This window comes from Elephantulus edwardii, unplaced genomic scaffold (genome assembly GCF_000299155.1).
Source record: "Elephantulus edwardii isolate Elephantulus edwardi_28Jun2011 unplaced genomic scaffold, EleEdw1.0 scaffold00038, whole genome shotgun sequence".
Classification (NCBI taxonomy): domain Eukaryota; kingdom Metazoa; phylum Chordata; class Mammalia; order Macroscelidea; family Macroscelididae; genus Elephantulus; species Elephantulus edwardii.
Genome location: NW_006399788.1, coordinates 3,896,897 through 3,911,048, shown reverse-complemented (window position 1 = coordinate 3,911,048; position 14,152 = coordinate 3,896,897). Strand labels below are relative to the sequence as shown.

The window sequence follows — 14,152 nt, the reverse complement described above, 5'->3', positions numbered from 1 at the left end:
TGTTTTTTTTTTAGATTTTAATGAAAGTTTATAAAGAACTTAGATTTCCATTCATTTCTTTTTACACATATTCCTCCCTGCCCCCCCTCCTCTCCCAGTATGCTTTTTTTCTTTGGAAACAATAACACTTCTTAGGGAGCTCTGGAGGCCTAGTGGTAAGAAGCTGTGCTGCAATCCCGAAGTCATATGGTTCGAATTCACCATCTGCTCCTTGGGAGAAAGATGGACAGTCAACTCCCATGCAATTAACTGCCTCTAAAAACCCACTGGAGGGTCAGCTATGTGTCAGTTCCAACTCTACCATACACAGCAACAACAGAAGAAAAATAGCATGAGGGTTATTTTTGTGGATCACAATGAGAAAACTGCCAAAAAAGAGAGAAAAAGGCTAGTGTAACTTTTGTCTGTATGAATAGCAATGGATCAAGAAGATATAGGCTTCTCACTGTGCATTTGTGTATTGTGGCCAATTTTAGATGACACGTTTAGATACAACATTGATAGACTCAAATGTGTCCTAAGAAGCTAACATTACAGAGATAGCACAAAATGTGGTATGCTTTGAGAAACAGTTGTTGGGTCTAAAAGCGTGGACATCAGAACCCATAATAGCCATTTCCATTGCCAGTTCACATGAAGCCTTGGTGCCAAGAACAGCTCACACTGAGCTTCTGTTCTCTGCTCCTTCACACGCCCTTGCTCAGTGCACATCTTCCACTTGCAACCCTGATGACAAGAAGCTTCAAATTCTTAAAGAAGGAGAAGAGTTTCTCTGTGGGACCATAGAAAGCAGAGTTTTGGCCCGGTGGAGTGAAGGGCATATGTGTTAGGTTCCGCTGATAGCCATCTAATTATTGTTGAAATTCTACTGGAAACATGAACACATCAAACAAAGAGCATATTAATCTAAGGAAAGTCTGGTCAGTTATTAAGCAGGGACCGGGGGGCAATGTTCCAAACCAAGACCTGTCATTTGTCCAGTCAAACACTACTAGGGCTGAAAGGTTCTCAAGTATCCAGTTCCAGTAAAGAGGTCATTATATAGATGTCAGGAGCAAAAATAAGTATGTTTTCTGAATATCCTATTGTGAAAGAGATGAATCTGCTTGTGGTAGCCTGATGTCGTTAAACATTATCCTTTGGACGGACTTCTTTGCTCTGATTCTAAGCCCTTAAAAACTTATTTTCATTTGGCTCTACCAATAGATCTATCTATAGGAAGAGTTTCTGAAATAATTACTTCTCTGATGGTAAATTAATACAATTTCACTCTACTTTTTATTTGGCACACCTTAAAATTGGCTAATCTTAGTGATTTAAGTTCATAATTTGAAATTCTTGTTATAGATATTAGTCTATTGAATGTAATTTCTTTGCAAATGAGGAAGGAAAGAAACAAAAGTCATAGTTTTAAAGAACCAACTTGTCACTGGGAAGATCTAACTCACTATCTTTTAGAGCGAAAATGCACAAAACCTTCTCTTTTTTAGAAGAACTTGACGAGAATGATAGTATTGGGGGTTTAGTGGTAGAATCCCTATTCACCATTCAGGAGACCAGACTTGGATTCCCAGTCAGTGCACTTCATGAATTCAGGAACAGTCACAATCCGTCAGTCAGAAGCTTGTGCATTGTTATGATGTGGAACCAGTCTCATCAGAGCTTCCACACTAGGAAGAAAGTTCTGGTTATCTACTGCCCCCAAAATCTCAGTCTATGAAAACTCTAAAAATCATACGGGTCCAATTAACAATTGACCGTAGAGATAGGACAGGACGAGACAATGTTTTGTTCACTTGTGCATGGAGTCACCATGAGCCAGGGACCTAGTCCACAGTGATTAATAACGATGGCAAGACAAGACTGGGAGATCTGGAAGCACTAGGCTACTTTCCCCCCTTTGATGTCATCTGTCCACTGCAGTACCCTTAACAAGTTAGCAATCAGGTACACTTTAAGCCATAGCTGCAATAGCCTCCATTGGCTTGTATTGTAATTGTTTCCTTTCTTTTTATTAATATGAGCATCAGTTCTGTTCTCAGACACGTGCCCACGTACTTTATCCTTCAATCAATGCTTGTGACAGCATACTGAAAGTAGAGATAGTCCCAGCCCCCAGGACTCATATATTGTGTTTAGAATTGGGCTGTTACCACCGATCCTCCAACAGAAATGTAAGCCTTTTTAGCAGCTGCAAGAAGAACTCGCATTAACTCCTAGGAAAACAATTGCAAAGACTCAGCCAACAGGTGAATATTAGTGATCTGTTAGGGACTTAAAGGTCATCTAGATAAACTTTGAAGCTGCATTGAAGGCATTGGTAATATAAGGCTCCAGGAATCAATGGGATACAAATTGACTTGTTTCAATTAACAGATGCAACACTGAATGCACTTATCAGTCTATGCCAGGAAATTTGTAGGACAACTGTCTGTGCAATGGATTGGAAGAGGTCTATATATTTTCCCATTCTCAAGAAGGGTGAGCCAACAATATGTGGAAACTATCAAACAGTATCACTGATATCACATGCAAGCAAACTACTCCTGACAATCATTAAAAAAAAAGGCTGGGACAGTACGTAGATATGAAAGTGCCAGAAGTTCAAGCAGGATTTAGAAGAGGCTGTGGCACCAGGGATATTATTGCTGATGTCAGATGGATTCTAGCTGAAAGTAAGGAATACCAGAAGGACGTCTTTTGGGCTTTCTTGACTATGCAAAGGCATTTGACTGTGGATCATAACAAGATATGGCTAACATTGAGAAGAATAGGTATCCCAGAGCACTTAATTGTTCTCATGGGAAACCAATGCCTAGACCCAGAGACTGCTGTGCAAAGAGAGCAAGGAAACACAACATGGCTTAAAATTAAGAAGGGAGTGTGTCTAGAATAGTCTTCTCCCAGGACTCATTTCTCTTAACACAAGTGCCAACTATATGAGATGAAGTTTTGCCATCCTCATTTGTAAAAATATTTCTAGCCTCCTTTTGTGGGTCGTGGCGAGCGCTGAGAGATCGCTATGAAGGTTTCGGGAAACACTTTGTGAGTACAAGGTGGTGGGGCGCTGCCTGCCCACCTCCAAGTGTGGGATTCCGCCACCTTACCGCATGCACATCTTCGCCCCCAACCATGTCGTTGCCAAGTCCCGCTTCTGGTACTTTGTGTCACAGCTGAACAAGTGTTCGAGACGTCCCCCTTGTGTGTGAAGAACTTTGGCATCTGGCTGCGCTACGACTCCCACAGTGGAACCCACAACATGTACCGGGAATACCTGGACCTGACCACCGCAGGAGCTGCCACCCAGTGCTACTGCGACATGGGTGCTCGACATCGTGCCAGGGCTCACTCTATCCAGATTATGAAGGTGGAGGAGATCGCAGCCAACAAGTGCCGCCGACCTGCAGTCAAGCAGTTGCATGACTCCAAGTTCAAGTTCCCACTACCCCACCAGGTCCTACATAGCCAGCGCAAACCACGGTTCACCACCAAGCGGCCCAATACCTTCTTCTAGGCACAGCCCCTCTGCCTCATCCCAGTCTGCCCAATAAAACATCTTGGGGATTGACCCTGAAAAAAAAATTATTTATAGCCTGCACTTCCTCCAAGACAGATTCATTCTCCTAGAGTTCTACAGTACATTCACTATTGCTTACCAACATTATTTATTATTGAAGGGCATCAAGTCTTAAGTCTTTTTGATTCACTGTCCAGCTTTTGCATGCATATGAGTTGATTGACAATAACATGGCTTGGCTTGGGCACACCTTAGTCCTGAAAGTGGCATATATGCTTTTTAACACTTTGAAGAGAAATTTTGCAACAGATGGGACCAAATGCAATATATTCCTTTATTTCTTGACTTCTATTTCCGTGGTGGTTGATTGTAGACATAAGGATACTGAAATCTTTGACAAGTTGAAACTTTCTGCGTTTATCACTAGCACTGCTTATTGTTCCACATGGAGACTTTAACTTCTTTATGTTAAGGTATAATACATACTAAAGGCTATAATTTTGAGATTTTTATTATGTTTTAAAACTTTTGTGTAATGTGAATGAAAGTTTCTAGAGCAAATTTATTTCTCCATTCAATAGTTCATGCTATGTTTTGGGGTTTTTGTTTTGTTTTGTTTTTTTACCTGTATCAAGCATAGAAATAGCACTTTTTTATTATTATTAAATTTTATTAGTTTTAATGAACATTTACAGAGATTTTGGGTTTTCATTCATTCATTGTTGCACTGTTTTCTCCACCCTCCTCCCCAGTTCGTTCTTCTTCCCCCCCCATGTCTGTTTTAATTGTCCAATTGCCACAGTGTTTGTCAAAGCCAGTTCTGATTAATCTCCTTTGTCAGTGTGTCCTTTGCCATTCCCTATCACTCCTCCCTGAGAGAGACTTCACCCTGATTCATAAGGAAAAGGGGATGGCGTATTCTCTTAGCTACTTCCTGCTGAAAAGGGACGCTGTGGGTTTCAGGGTGAAGGTCTTCTCTCAATTCTCTAAAGGGCCCCTTTGGCAGTAGGAAACACATAGACTATTATGGAGACTGATTTTGGAATTTAGATTCACTGTTATCAATTGTGCTTAGCCGTACATGTTCATATCCTTGAAGATGTATCATGGAAGTGTTGCAGCCTAGAAGATACAAATTTAACTAACAAGTTAAAAGTGCATGAGTCAAAAATTGAAAAGCTATAATATTCTGAGTAGAGGTTCTAATAGTGGCACAAATCAAGTTACAGGGGTAGGGTGGTTCCATTGCCATCCTTACTCTACCTTAATTTTTTTTAGATTTAAATTTGTTATTAATTTCAGTGAAAATTTACAGAGACTTTGGATTTCCATGCATTCATTGTTGTAGATTTGTCCCCTCCCAAGGCTCCCCCCCACCAGACATTACCCTCTTGGAAAAGTAAAAGAAAAGATTCTTTCATTAGTTTACAAACCCTCCCCCAGGTCCACTCTACCATGTAGCCATCGCTCTAGACTCCTGTCATGACTCATGCTATGTTTTGTGACATTGACTACAATCTCTGCTATTGTAGAATACAATAATTCTGCTGTTTTAACAGCATTCTTTCCACTTCCTAAATGTGTTTTACATTTCCATTCATCCTATTTTCCTATCCCTTCTAGCCTTCTGAGATTTAATCCTAAGGAAAATACTGCCCTTTTGATTTTATATGGTTGACTGTTCTGAAGAATGCATTCCTTACTTGAGTTAATATCGTCCTATTGTTTAGTTGGGAGTTAATGTACAAGGGTGGTATCAAGTCCAGGCTTGAAAGGTGACTAAGGACTGTAGTTTTGAGGATTCTTTCAATCTCTATAAGGCAAGCAAACCTGTCTATTTTATGCCTTTGCATTTGTTGCACCTTTTTCTCTATCAGGAACCTTCCACTATGCTCACTTTCATAGTTGTCAGCAGTAGTAGCTGGCTATCATCTGATTCTTCTGGTCTCAACATTGTGGAAGCTGAAGTTCATATAGTCTATTAGTTCTTTGTACTAATAGTTTTTAACATTTTCTTCACTCTGTATACAGAGAGACTAACAGTTGCACCTTAGATGGCCTCTCATAAACTTTTAAGGACCCAGTTTCTACTTATAAAAGTTAGATGTAGACTATGTAGTGGGAATTGAACCTGATATGCTCTATGACTGTAATCTTGAGCTCCCAGACCTAGTAACTCATTTCCTTAACATGTTTGGTTATGACTAAGAAATCTTCATAACTTTGCCACCTATTAGCCCTACTATAAACATAGATGTGTTTATAGCACATATAGAGATAACATATGCTCAAAAGAGCCGAACTCGCTCACCATTTCTTAAGCCAAAGGAACTGAAGAAAAATTCAACCCTCAAGTTGCTATAATTAAGGATGCTTTGGACAGAATATTAAATGATCCAGGAAGTATTAAAAGAATATGGAAATAGTATACAGAGTCACTGTACCGAAAGGAATTGGCAGACACAGAAGAATTTAGTGAAACAACATATGAGCAAGAACCTATGGTGATGAAGGAAGAAGTTCAAGCTGCTTTGAAGAAACTGGAAAAAAAAGCCCCAGGAATAGATGGTATACAATTGACGTATTTCATCTAACAAATGCTGCCCTAGATGTGTTCACCAAGTTGTGCCAGGAAATCTGGAGGTCAACCACTTGGCCAACTGACTGGAAGAGATCTATATTTGTTCCCATTGCAAAGAAAGGTGACACAACAAAGTGTGAAACTATAGAACAATATCATTGATATCACATGCAAGCAAGATTCTGCTGAAGATAATCCAAAATGACTGGAACAGCACATCAACAGAGAACTGCCGGAGTCCAGGCTGGGTTTAGAAGAGGTCGTGGTACTAGGGATATTGTAGCTAATGTTAGATGGATCTTAGCTGAAAGCAGGGAATATCAGAGGAATGTCTATCTGTGTTTCATTGATTATGCAAAGGTGTTTGACTGTGTGAATCATAACAAACTGTGGCTGGCTGTGAGAAAAATGGTCGGCACCTAACAACACTAACAATGACAACATAGAGAGAGCTACGTTGGCCTAGTGGACAGAAAGTTATACTACCAAGCCCAAGGTGGGTGGTTTTAATCTGCGGCCCTCAGGCCTGCTTCAAATTGTTTTTCTGCCAAACATTCTCCTAGGTGGTATAGCACTGGTCTGTGCATTGCTGTACAGAGGCAACTCGTGGTTGCTGTGATGCTAAACACTGTGACATTGATGTGCCAAATGTGATAATGGTTACCCATGGTGGACAGTGTTTGGTAGAGCTTCCTGATTAAAACAAGCTTGGAAGCAGGAGCGGTACCCACTTCTGAAATGGCTTGCCTCCGGAAACTCTATGAACAGTGTTCAGGCCATTCATTCATAGGGTCACTATGAGTGGTCTATGACTCAACATTACATAACAACAACAACAACAACAACAGTCCAGAGGAAATTGTGCTACGATCCCCAAAACCTTATCTCTCTGCCAGTTCGAATCTAGCTGCTATTCTGCAAGAGAAAGATGGGAAAGCCCCCCTATGTGAGTTATAGCCTCAGAAACTCACTGGAGGGTCAGTCACGAGTCAGATCCAGCTCAAAAGCAGTGAGGTGATGGTAATGATGATAATTTCTGTATATTACCTTTCCTTTCACTCAATTTAACACATATATTATTTAGTTCATGATGTTCTTCCTCTCCATCCCTTCCATCCTGCTAATCATCAGTGAATATTTCTTTCTGTGTATAAGCATTTCCTTAACTTTTTATAGTAATGAACTTTTGGTATAGTTTTTGTTTTGGAATCCACTACCTTTACTCATTATCATTTCATCCAAGCTCATCTACATTGTAAGATATTTCTGATTCTTCATTGTTCTTTACACTGCATAGAATTCCTTGCGTATACACACATACTGCAGTTTATTTATCCATTCCTTTATGGGAATGAGACAGTTTCCATGTCTTTGTTATTGTTAAAATGCTGCAGTGAACATGAGTGTGCATCAAGTATATATTTGTGTCAGCAGTTTTCATTTCTTAATATATATGTATTTTAAAAGATATAATATTTAAGAATAAAACTAATCAAAGACACAAAAATCTTTTATAAAGAAAGCTACAAATCACAACTGAAAAAACCAAAAGATATTTGCATAAATGGAATTACTTATTATGATCATAAGTAGGAATACTTCAGGAAGTGATGAAATACCAAATGAGCAGGGATGTCAATGTAAAGATCAAGGTGCACCTAAACCAAGCTATGGTATTTTCAACTGCTTCTTATGAACGTGAAAATTGGACCATGAATAAAGAAGGCTGTAAAATAATTGATACCTTTAACTTGCAGTGTTGGTGAAGAAGGTGGACTGCACTATGTACTGCCAAAAACAAAAACAAACAAAAAAAACCCAGATCTGTCTTAGAAGATATACAACCAGTGTGCTTCTTAGTATCAAGACATTATTTTACATCTTTTGGCCATGTTATCAGGAAGACCCAGTCCCTGGAAAAGTCATGCTTGAAAAAGTGGAAAATCAGCAAAGGAGAGGAAGATCCTGAAAACAATGGATTAACATAGTGGTTGTAATAATGGGTTTAAGAACAGTATAGGTAATGAAGATTGTACAGAATTGTACTATTTCACACAGAGTTGCTTAAGAAAGAGCATTGATGTTTTTGAGCTGTGGTGCTGGAGAAGAGTACTGAATATGCCATGGACTGCTAGAAGAACAAATAGGTATGTCCTGAGGAGGATGAAACCAGACTGCTCCTTGGAAGCAAGAATTCTGAAGCTTCGTCTGACATACTTTGAGTGTGTTGCAAGAAGGGACCTATCCTTGGAGTTGGATATCATGTTTGGGACGGTAAAGGGACAGTGTAAGAGAGAAAGGCCCTGGATGAGATGGATTGACTCAGTGACTGGGGTAATGGTAGTAGGTTGGCTCAAGGCAGAGCAAGGTTTAGAGCTGTTGCACATAGAGTCACTATGAATTGCAAGTTACCTGATGGCCTATAACAATAACAACAACATAGAGTTGCTGTTATTATTAGCTGCTGTCGAGAACAACGTATAGTCATCTTTTACACAATGGATCTGAGCCCTGTCCTATTCTCCACCATCCTCATTATCTCTGATACATTTAAGCCCATTGTTGAAGTCAAGATCCTGCTCTCTTTTGTGACCCCTCACCTTTCCAAACATGATGTCCCTGTCCAAGGAATAGCCTTTTTTAGAAAAATGCCCAGAGTCGGGATTGATTTAATGATACCTAAGCCTGAGCAAGTAATCGCAAGTTTTTGGGGTTGTGTGCTTTTTTCGGATTTGTGTTTGATGTACGGTATTGGTCTCCCCGTCAGGAGACAGGCCCTTGAGGCTTGGCCTAGGGTTTAAGGGAGGCGGTGGTAAAGCCCCGGAGAGAGGAGGAGAAGGCAGCTGGCCTGTGGCTTCTTGCTGCCCGAGCATGACGGCCCTCGTATGCAAGTAATCGCAAGGTTTTGGAAAAAAACAAGCCCCAAAGGTTGAAATTGTTTTCCTGTCAAACATTCTTCTAAGCGGTATAGCACTGGTCTGTGCATTGCCGGAGAGAGGTAACTCAAGGTTGCTGTGATGCTAAACACTGTAACACTGATGCGATAATGGTTACCCACTGTGCAGTGTTTGGTGGCGCTTCCTGATTAAAAGAAGCTTGGAAGCAGGAGTGGCATTCACTTCCAAAATGGCTTGCCTCCAGAAACTCTATGAACAGTGCTCATGCCTTTCGTTCATAGAGTCCCTATGAGTCTTCTATGACTCAATGGCACCTAACAACAACAATAATGAGTCTGCTTCCAAACTTGATGCAAGCTCTTCATCATACAGTTCATCTTATCAGAATATTTGCTCAACATAGAGATTGGCAGAATGCAAACCTGATGTTCACCCTTCCTGATCTTAAATCACATACTCTTCTGTCCAGTCATCTCTTGGTCTATGTAGAGGTTCCATGTAAGCACAGTTCCAGTGTCCTGGAAATCTCATTTTCTGTAATGCTATCCACAATTTGTTATGATATCCAGTCAAGTGCTTTTGCATTGTCCACACAATGTGAGAAAATATCTTTCTGATGGTTTTTGCTTTCAGCACGGCATAGTATATGCACATAATGTGGAATACTGATTGACTACTGTAACAACTCCCAAAAGGTAACAAACCTATTCAATCAATTCTGAATCTCAGGACAATGCAGAACTGCTCGATAGAGTGTTTTAGGTTGTAACCTTTAGAAAGGATGTTCAGGTGGTGTAGTTCATTGAGAGTTACAGAGGTGACTCAAAGGTCATACCTCCTTTCTGGTGGCTTGGATCTACCAGTAACTCCAAGAAAGAAAAAGGAACAATCAGTTCCTTTGTAATTTATATCCTCAAAAACCCAAAAAGGATTAGTTATGAGTCAGTTCTGCCTCAATAACAATGATTTAGAATTTTCGCAGCAGCAGACTGTTACATGAGTGACTGGTAGGTTCAAACCACTGACCTGATTAGCAGCCAAGCATTAAACAACTAAACCACCTGTTGTTAGGCCCCGTTGAGTTGGCTCTGACCTGTAGTAACCCCTTGTACAACAGAGTGAAACAATACTCAGTCCTGCACCAAGACAACAGTGTTATTGTTGTTGTTATGTGCCATCGAATTGCCTGTGACTCATAGTGACCTATGTACATTAGCTCTGAAACCTGCCCTATCCTGAACCAAACTCATTGTCTCTGACAGACCTAATCCCATGTCTCCAGTCACTGAGTCAATCCATCCTGGGTCTTCCTCTTCTGAGCTGTCCCTCCACCCTTCCAAGCATCATGTCCTTCTTCAAGGACTGGCCCCTCCTGGCGACATGCCCAAAGTTTGTGAGACAGAGCTTCAAAATCTTTGCCTCTAGGGAGCAGCCTAGTTTCACCTACTCCAGGATAGACCTAGATGTTTTCCTAGAGTTTACAGAATTTTCAACAATCTTCTTTAACACTACAACTTAAAGGCATCAATTCTTCTATCATCCTTAGCTATTGTACAGCTCTCATATGCATAGCAAGTAATTGTGAAGAAGTATGGCCTAGCTCAGACACACCTTAGTCTCCAGTATGACATCAATGCTGTTCAATGCTCCTACTACAAAAGACCCTGGCAGCTGACTTTCCCAATGCAATTAGTCTTTGATTTTGTGACTGCTGATGCCAAGAGTGTTGATTGTGGAACCAAGTAAGCTTAAGTTATCAACAATTTCAATCTCTTCTCCTCCCATCACAAAACTGCTAATTGGTCCAGTGGTGAGAATATTTTTTTTTTCTTGATGTTGAATTTCCATCTATATTGAACATTACAGTCCTTTACTTTCTGTAGCAAGCACTTCTGGTCCGCCTCAGTTTCAGCAAAGCAAGGTTGTGTCATCTGCATCACACAGGTTGTTGATGAGTCTTCCTCCAATCCTGATGGCACATTTCTTCTCATGAAGTCTGGCCTCCAAAATGATCTGTTCTGCATATAGATTGAAAAGGTATGGCAATAGTATGCATCCTTGATGCACTCCTTTCCCCATTCTGAACCATGCATTTTCCCCTACTGCTTTCTGGTCCAAGCATAGGTTTCACATGAGCACAATTAATTCTGGGATCCTCATTGTTCTCAAAGTTAGCCATAAATTAATAAAAAAAATTTCTTCACAGAATTTTTAACTGAAATTCATTCAACCTTTGGACATGACATCCTAGCCAAAAGTACCTCATAAAATACAAACTTAAACTTTAGTGTTAAGGTTGTGAATCAGAAGTACCCCAGATACCTATCAAAAGCAAAGGTAAATTCTCACCTGAGAAACAAACATTAAACTCAAGCCTCAAAGACTCCTTTCCTACAGAACCTACAAGAAATAAGCTCTTAACAGTAAATTATTGATTTTATGAGATTATAGGCAAAACCAAACAGAAATATGAGAAATACAGACTTGGACTATCAAAGAAGCAAAACAGTGATTGCAACTATCATAATTATAAGATACATAAGAATAAAGTATGTTTGAAAAATGAAAGGGAGCTTTAGAGGTGTAACTTACAAAATTATATTTAAGTGAATCAATCAGTTTTAACTGAAGAATCTTGAATTTTTAGCAAGCATTAAATTTATTATTATAACTAGAAAATTAGGAACAAAGTAAATAACAAATTGTGTTCAGTCATGAATTTGAAGATTAAAATCAAGCCCATTGCTGTTGCACTGATTCTAACTGCTCTGATTCAAGCTGATCCCATATGCTACAGGCACAAATGCCCTGTAAGGTCTTGTTGGTAGTAATCTTTACAGATTCAGATCGCCGAGTCTTTCTGAAGTGCTGCTGAGTTTGTCTCAATCACTGAAATGTAGGTTAGTAACAGAAAGAAAACCACTTGTGCAGTCCAGAGACCTAACCCAAAGATAGAGAAATTGTGGAAGGTACCTCATAGAAAAATTATGGGATGGTAGATAGGACAAAGTTGGTAACAGGGAAGATGGAATGAAAAAGTCCAACAAACATTTCATCAGAGATCAGAAAAAAGATAAGAAAGGATGAAAAGCCTTCAAAATTAGTTATATCTTAAGATCAAGAAAATAAAAATTCTTACCACCAGCCAAATAGGCAACATCATGATAGATGGAGAAGAGATAGAAATTGCCAATGGCTTCATCTTGCTTAGACCTATAGTGAACAATTTGACACCCACCACCAGCTAGGAAATCAGAAGATGTATCACATTGGTAAAGTCTGCTCTCAGGGACCTCTTCAAAGTACAAAAGAACAAAGATGTCCCTTTAAAACACTAAGGTGTGCCTGAGTCAAGCCATGATCTTTTCAGTCATTTGCCATGTGTTAAAAAGTAGGGAAATGAATACGGATGAAATAAGAAGAATCAATGCTTTTGAGTTGTGACGTTGGAGAAGAGTGCTGAATATTCAATAGCTTAATTCAATACCAAAAGAACAAACAGGTACATCTTGGAAAAGGTGCAGCAAGGGTGCTCCTTGGAAGCAAACACATTGAAACTTTATCTGACATACTTTGGAAATGTTGTTAGGATGGGCCAGTCTTTGGAAAACACATTGTGCTTGGAAAGGTGAATAGTCAGCGAAGGAGAAGACCCTTAGCAAGATGGATTGACACAGTGACTATAACAGTGAGTTCAGTTGTGTCAGAGATGATGAGGATGGCATAGGATAGGGCAGGGTTCGGATCCACTGTCCATATGGCGAATTATGACATATGCATTATACTTAACTTAAGGGCACTTACCAACAACAACAGCAAGAAGGAATAATTGACCCTGGTTGAGAAAGTGAATGACTCTGCTGATGTTGTGGGTGTTGACATTACACAGGTGATGTTTGATACGAATCTACATAATGACAACAAAAAGAACTGGAATTCAATCAGGAAAAATATATCTGAGTAGGGAGACATGAGAAAACATCGCACCATTTGAGTGGGATGAGAAGTGCCAGGTATGTCCGCATGCGATCTAGTGGCTTATTAGAGGACGGACAATTTGAAAGTAGGCAGATGGATAGTGGTTAGTTAGAAAGACCTTGTTGGTCTTGCTAAGCAGACTGTATCCTGTGGTTGATAGAGAGTCAATGGAAATCTTTAAACAAGGAAGTGACATGATCAGCTTTGCACTTAGGAAGATAAAGTACCTAAAAGAAACTCAATAAATGCTTGTGGTTTGATCAATGAAAGCTGCTGATACTGATACCTTTGTTCTTGGAAGGATGTGTCTGGGATGAGCTTGAGGCATTCTAGATCCATCTTCCACTACAGAGAGGAATCTTGAGGGGCTCTTTATTTGAGTGTGGACTGGGATTCAAGTTCATATATTAAAAGAACTGACCTTGGATACCCTGAAGTGATAAAGAAACTCCTAAGATATCACTCAAATTCTTCTCAGGCTTCCTTCCCACAAAAGAGGTTCACCTAAGGAAATCTTTAAAAAAGAAATTAAATTTCATCTACCAAGTTCACAAGTGCGCCTCCTTAAGCCTTACAAAACTTTACTCTAGTTTCAATCTGTTGTAATCCAGATCAAGCACTGTTGTTGTTGTTGTTGTTGTTGGTATGTGCTATCAAGTCATTTGCGACTCATAGCGACCCTATGTACAACAGCCCTAAACTCCGCTCTATCCTGTGCCAATCGCATTGTCTCTGACACACCCATCCTGATTACCCCAGTCACTGAATCAATCCACCTCCTAGAGGATCTTCCCCTCTTGCGCCAACCTTCAAATCATGATGTCAAGCCCCAGAATCCTTGCCTCCAAGGAGTAGCTTGGTTTAACCCTCTCTAGGTTGAATCTGTTTGTTTTCTTGGCAGTCCATGGTACATTCAATACTCTTCTCCAGCACCACAGCTCAAAGGCATCAATTCTCCTTCTATCTTCCCTAGTCATTGTCCAACTCTCTGATGCATAACAAGTGATTGCAAAGACCATGGCCTGTATCAGGTGCACCTTAGTCTCCAGAGAGACACCGTTGCTCTTGAGTACTTTAGAGAGGTCATTAACAGAAGACTTTCCCAACGCAATACGTTTTTTGATTTCCTGACTGCTGGTGCCTAGAGTGTTGACCGTGGAGCTGAGCAAACTGAAGCTG

General features: G+C 40.0%; 1 pseudogene; it reads left to right on the top strand.

Annotated features, from left to right (window-relative positions):
* Positions 1-1,465: 1,465 nt before the first annotated feature.
* Positions 1,466-3,514, top strand: LOC102870913 (annotated as a pseudogene).
* The last annotated feature ends 10,638 nt before the right edge of the window (positions 3,515-14,152 follow it).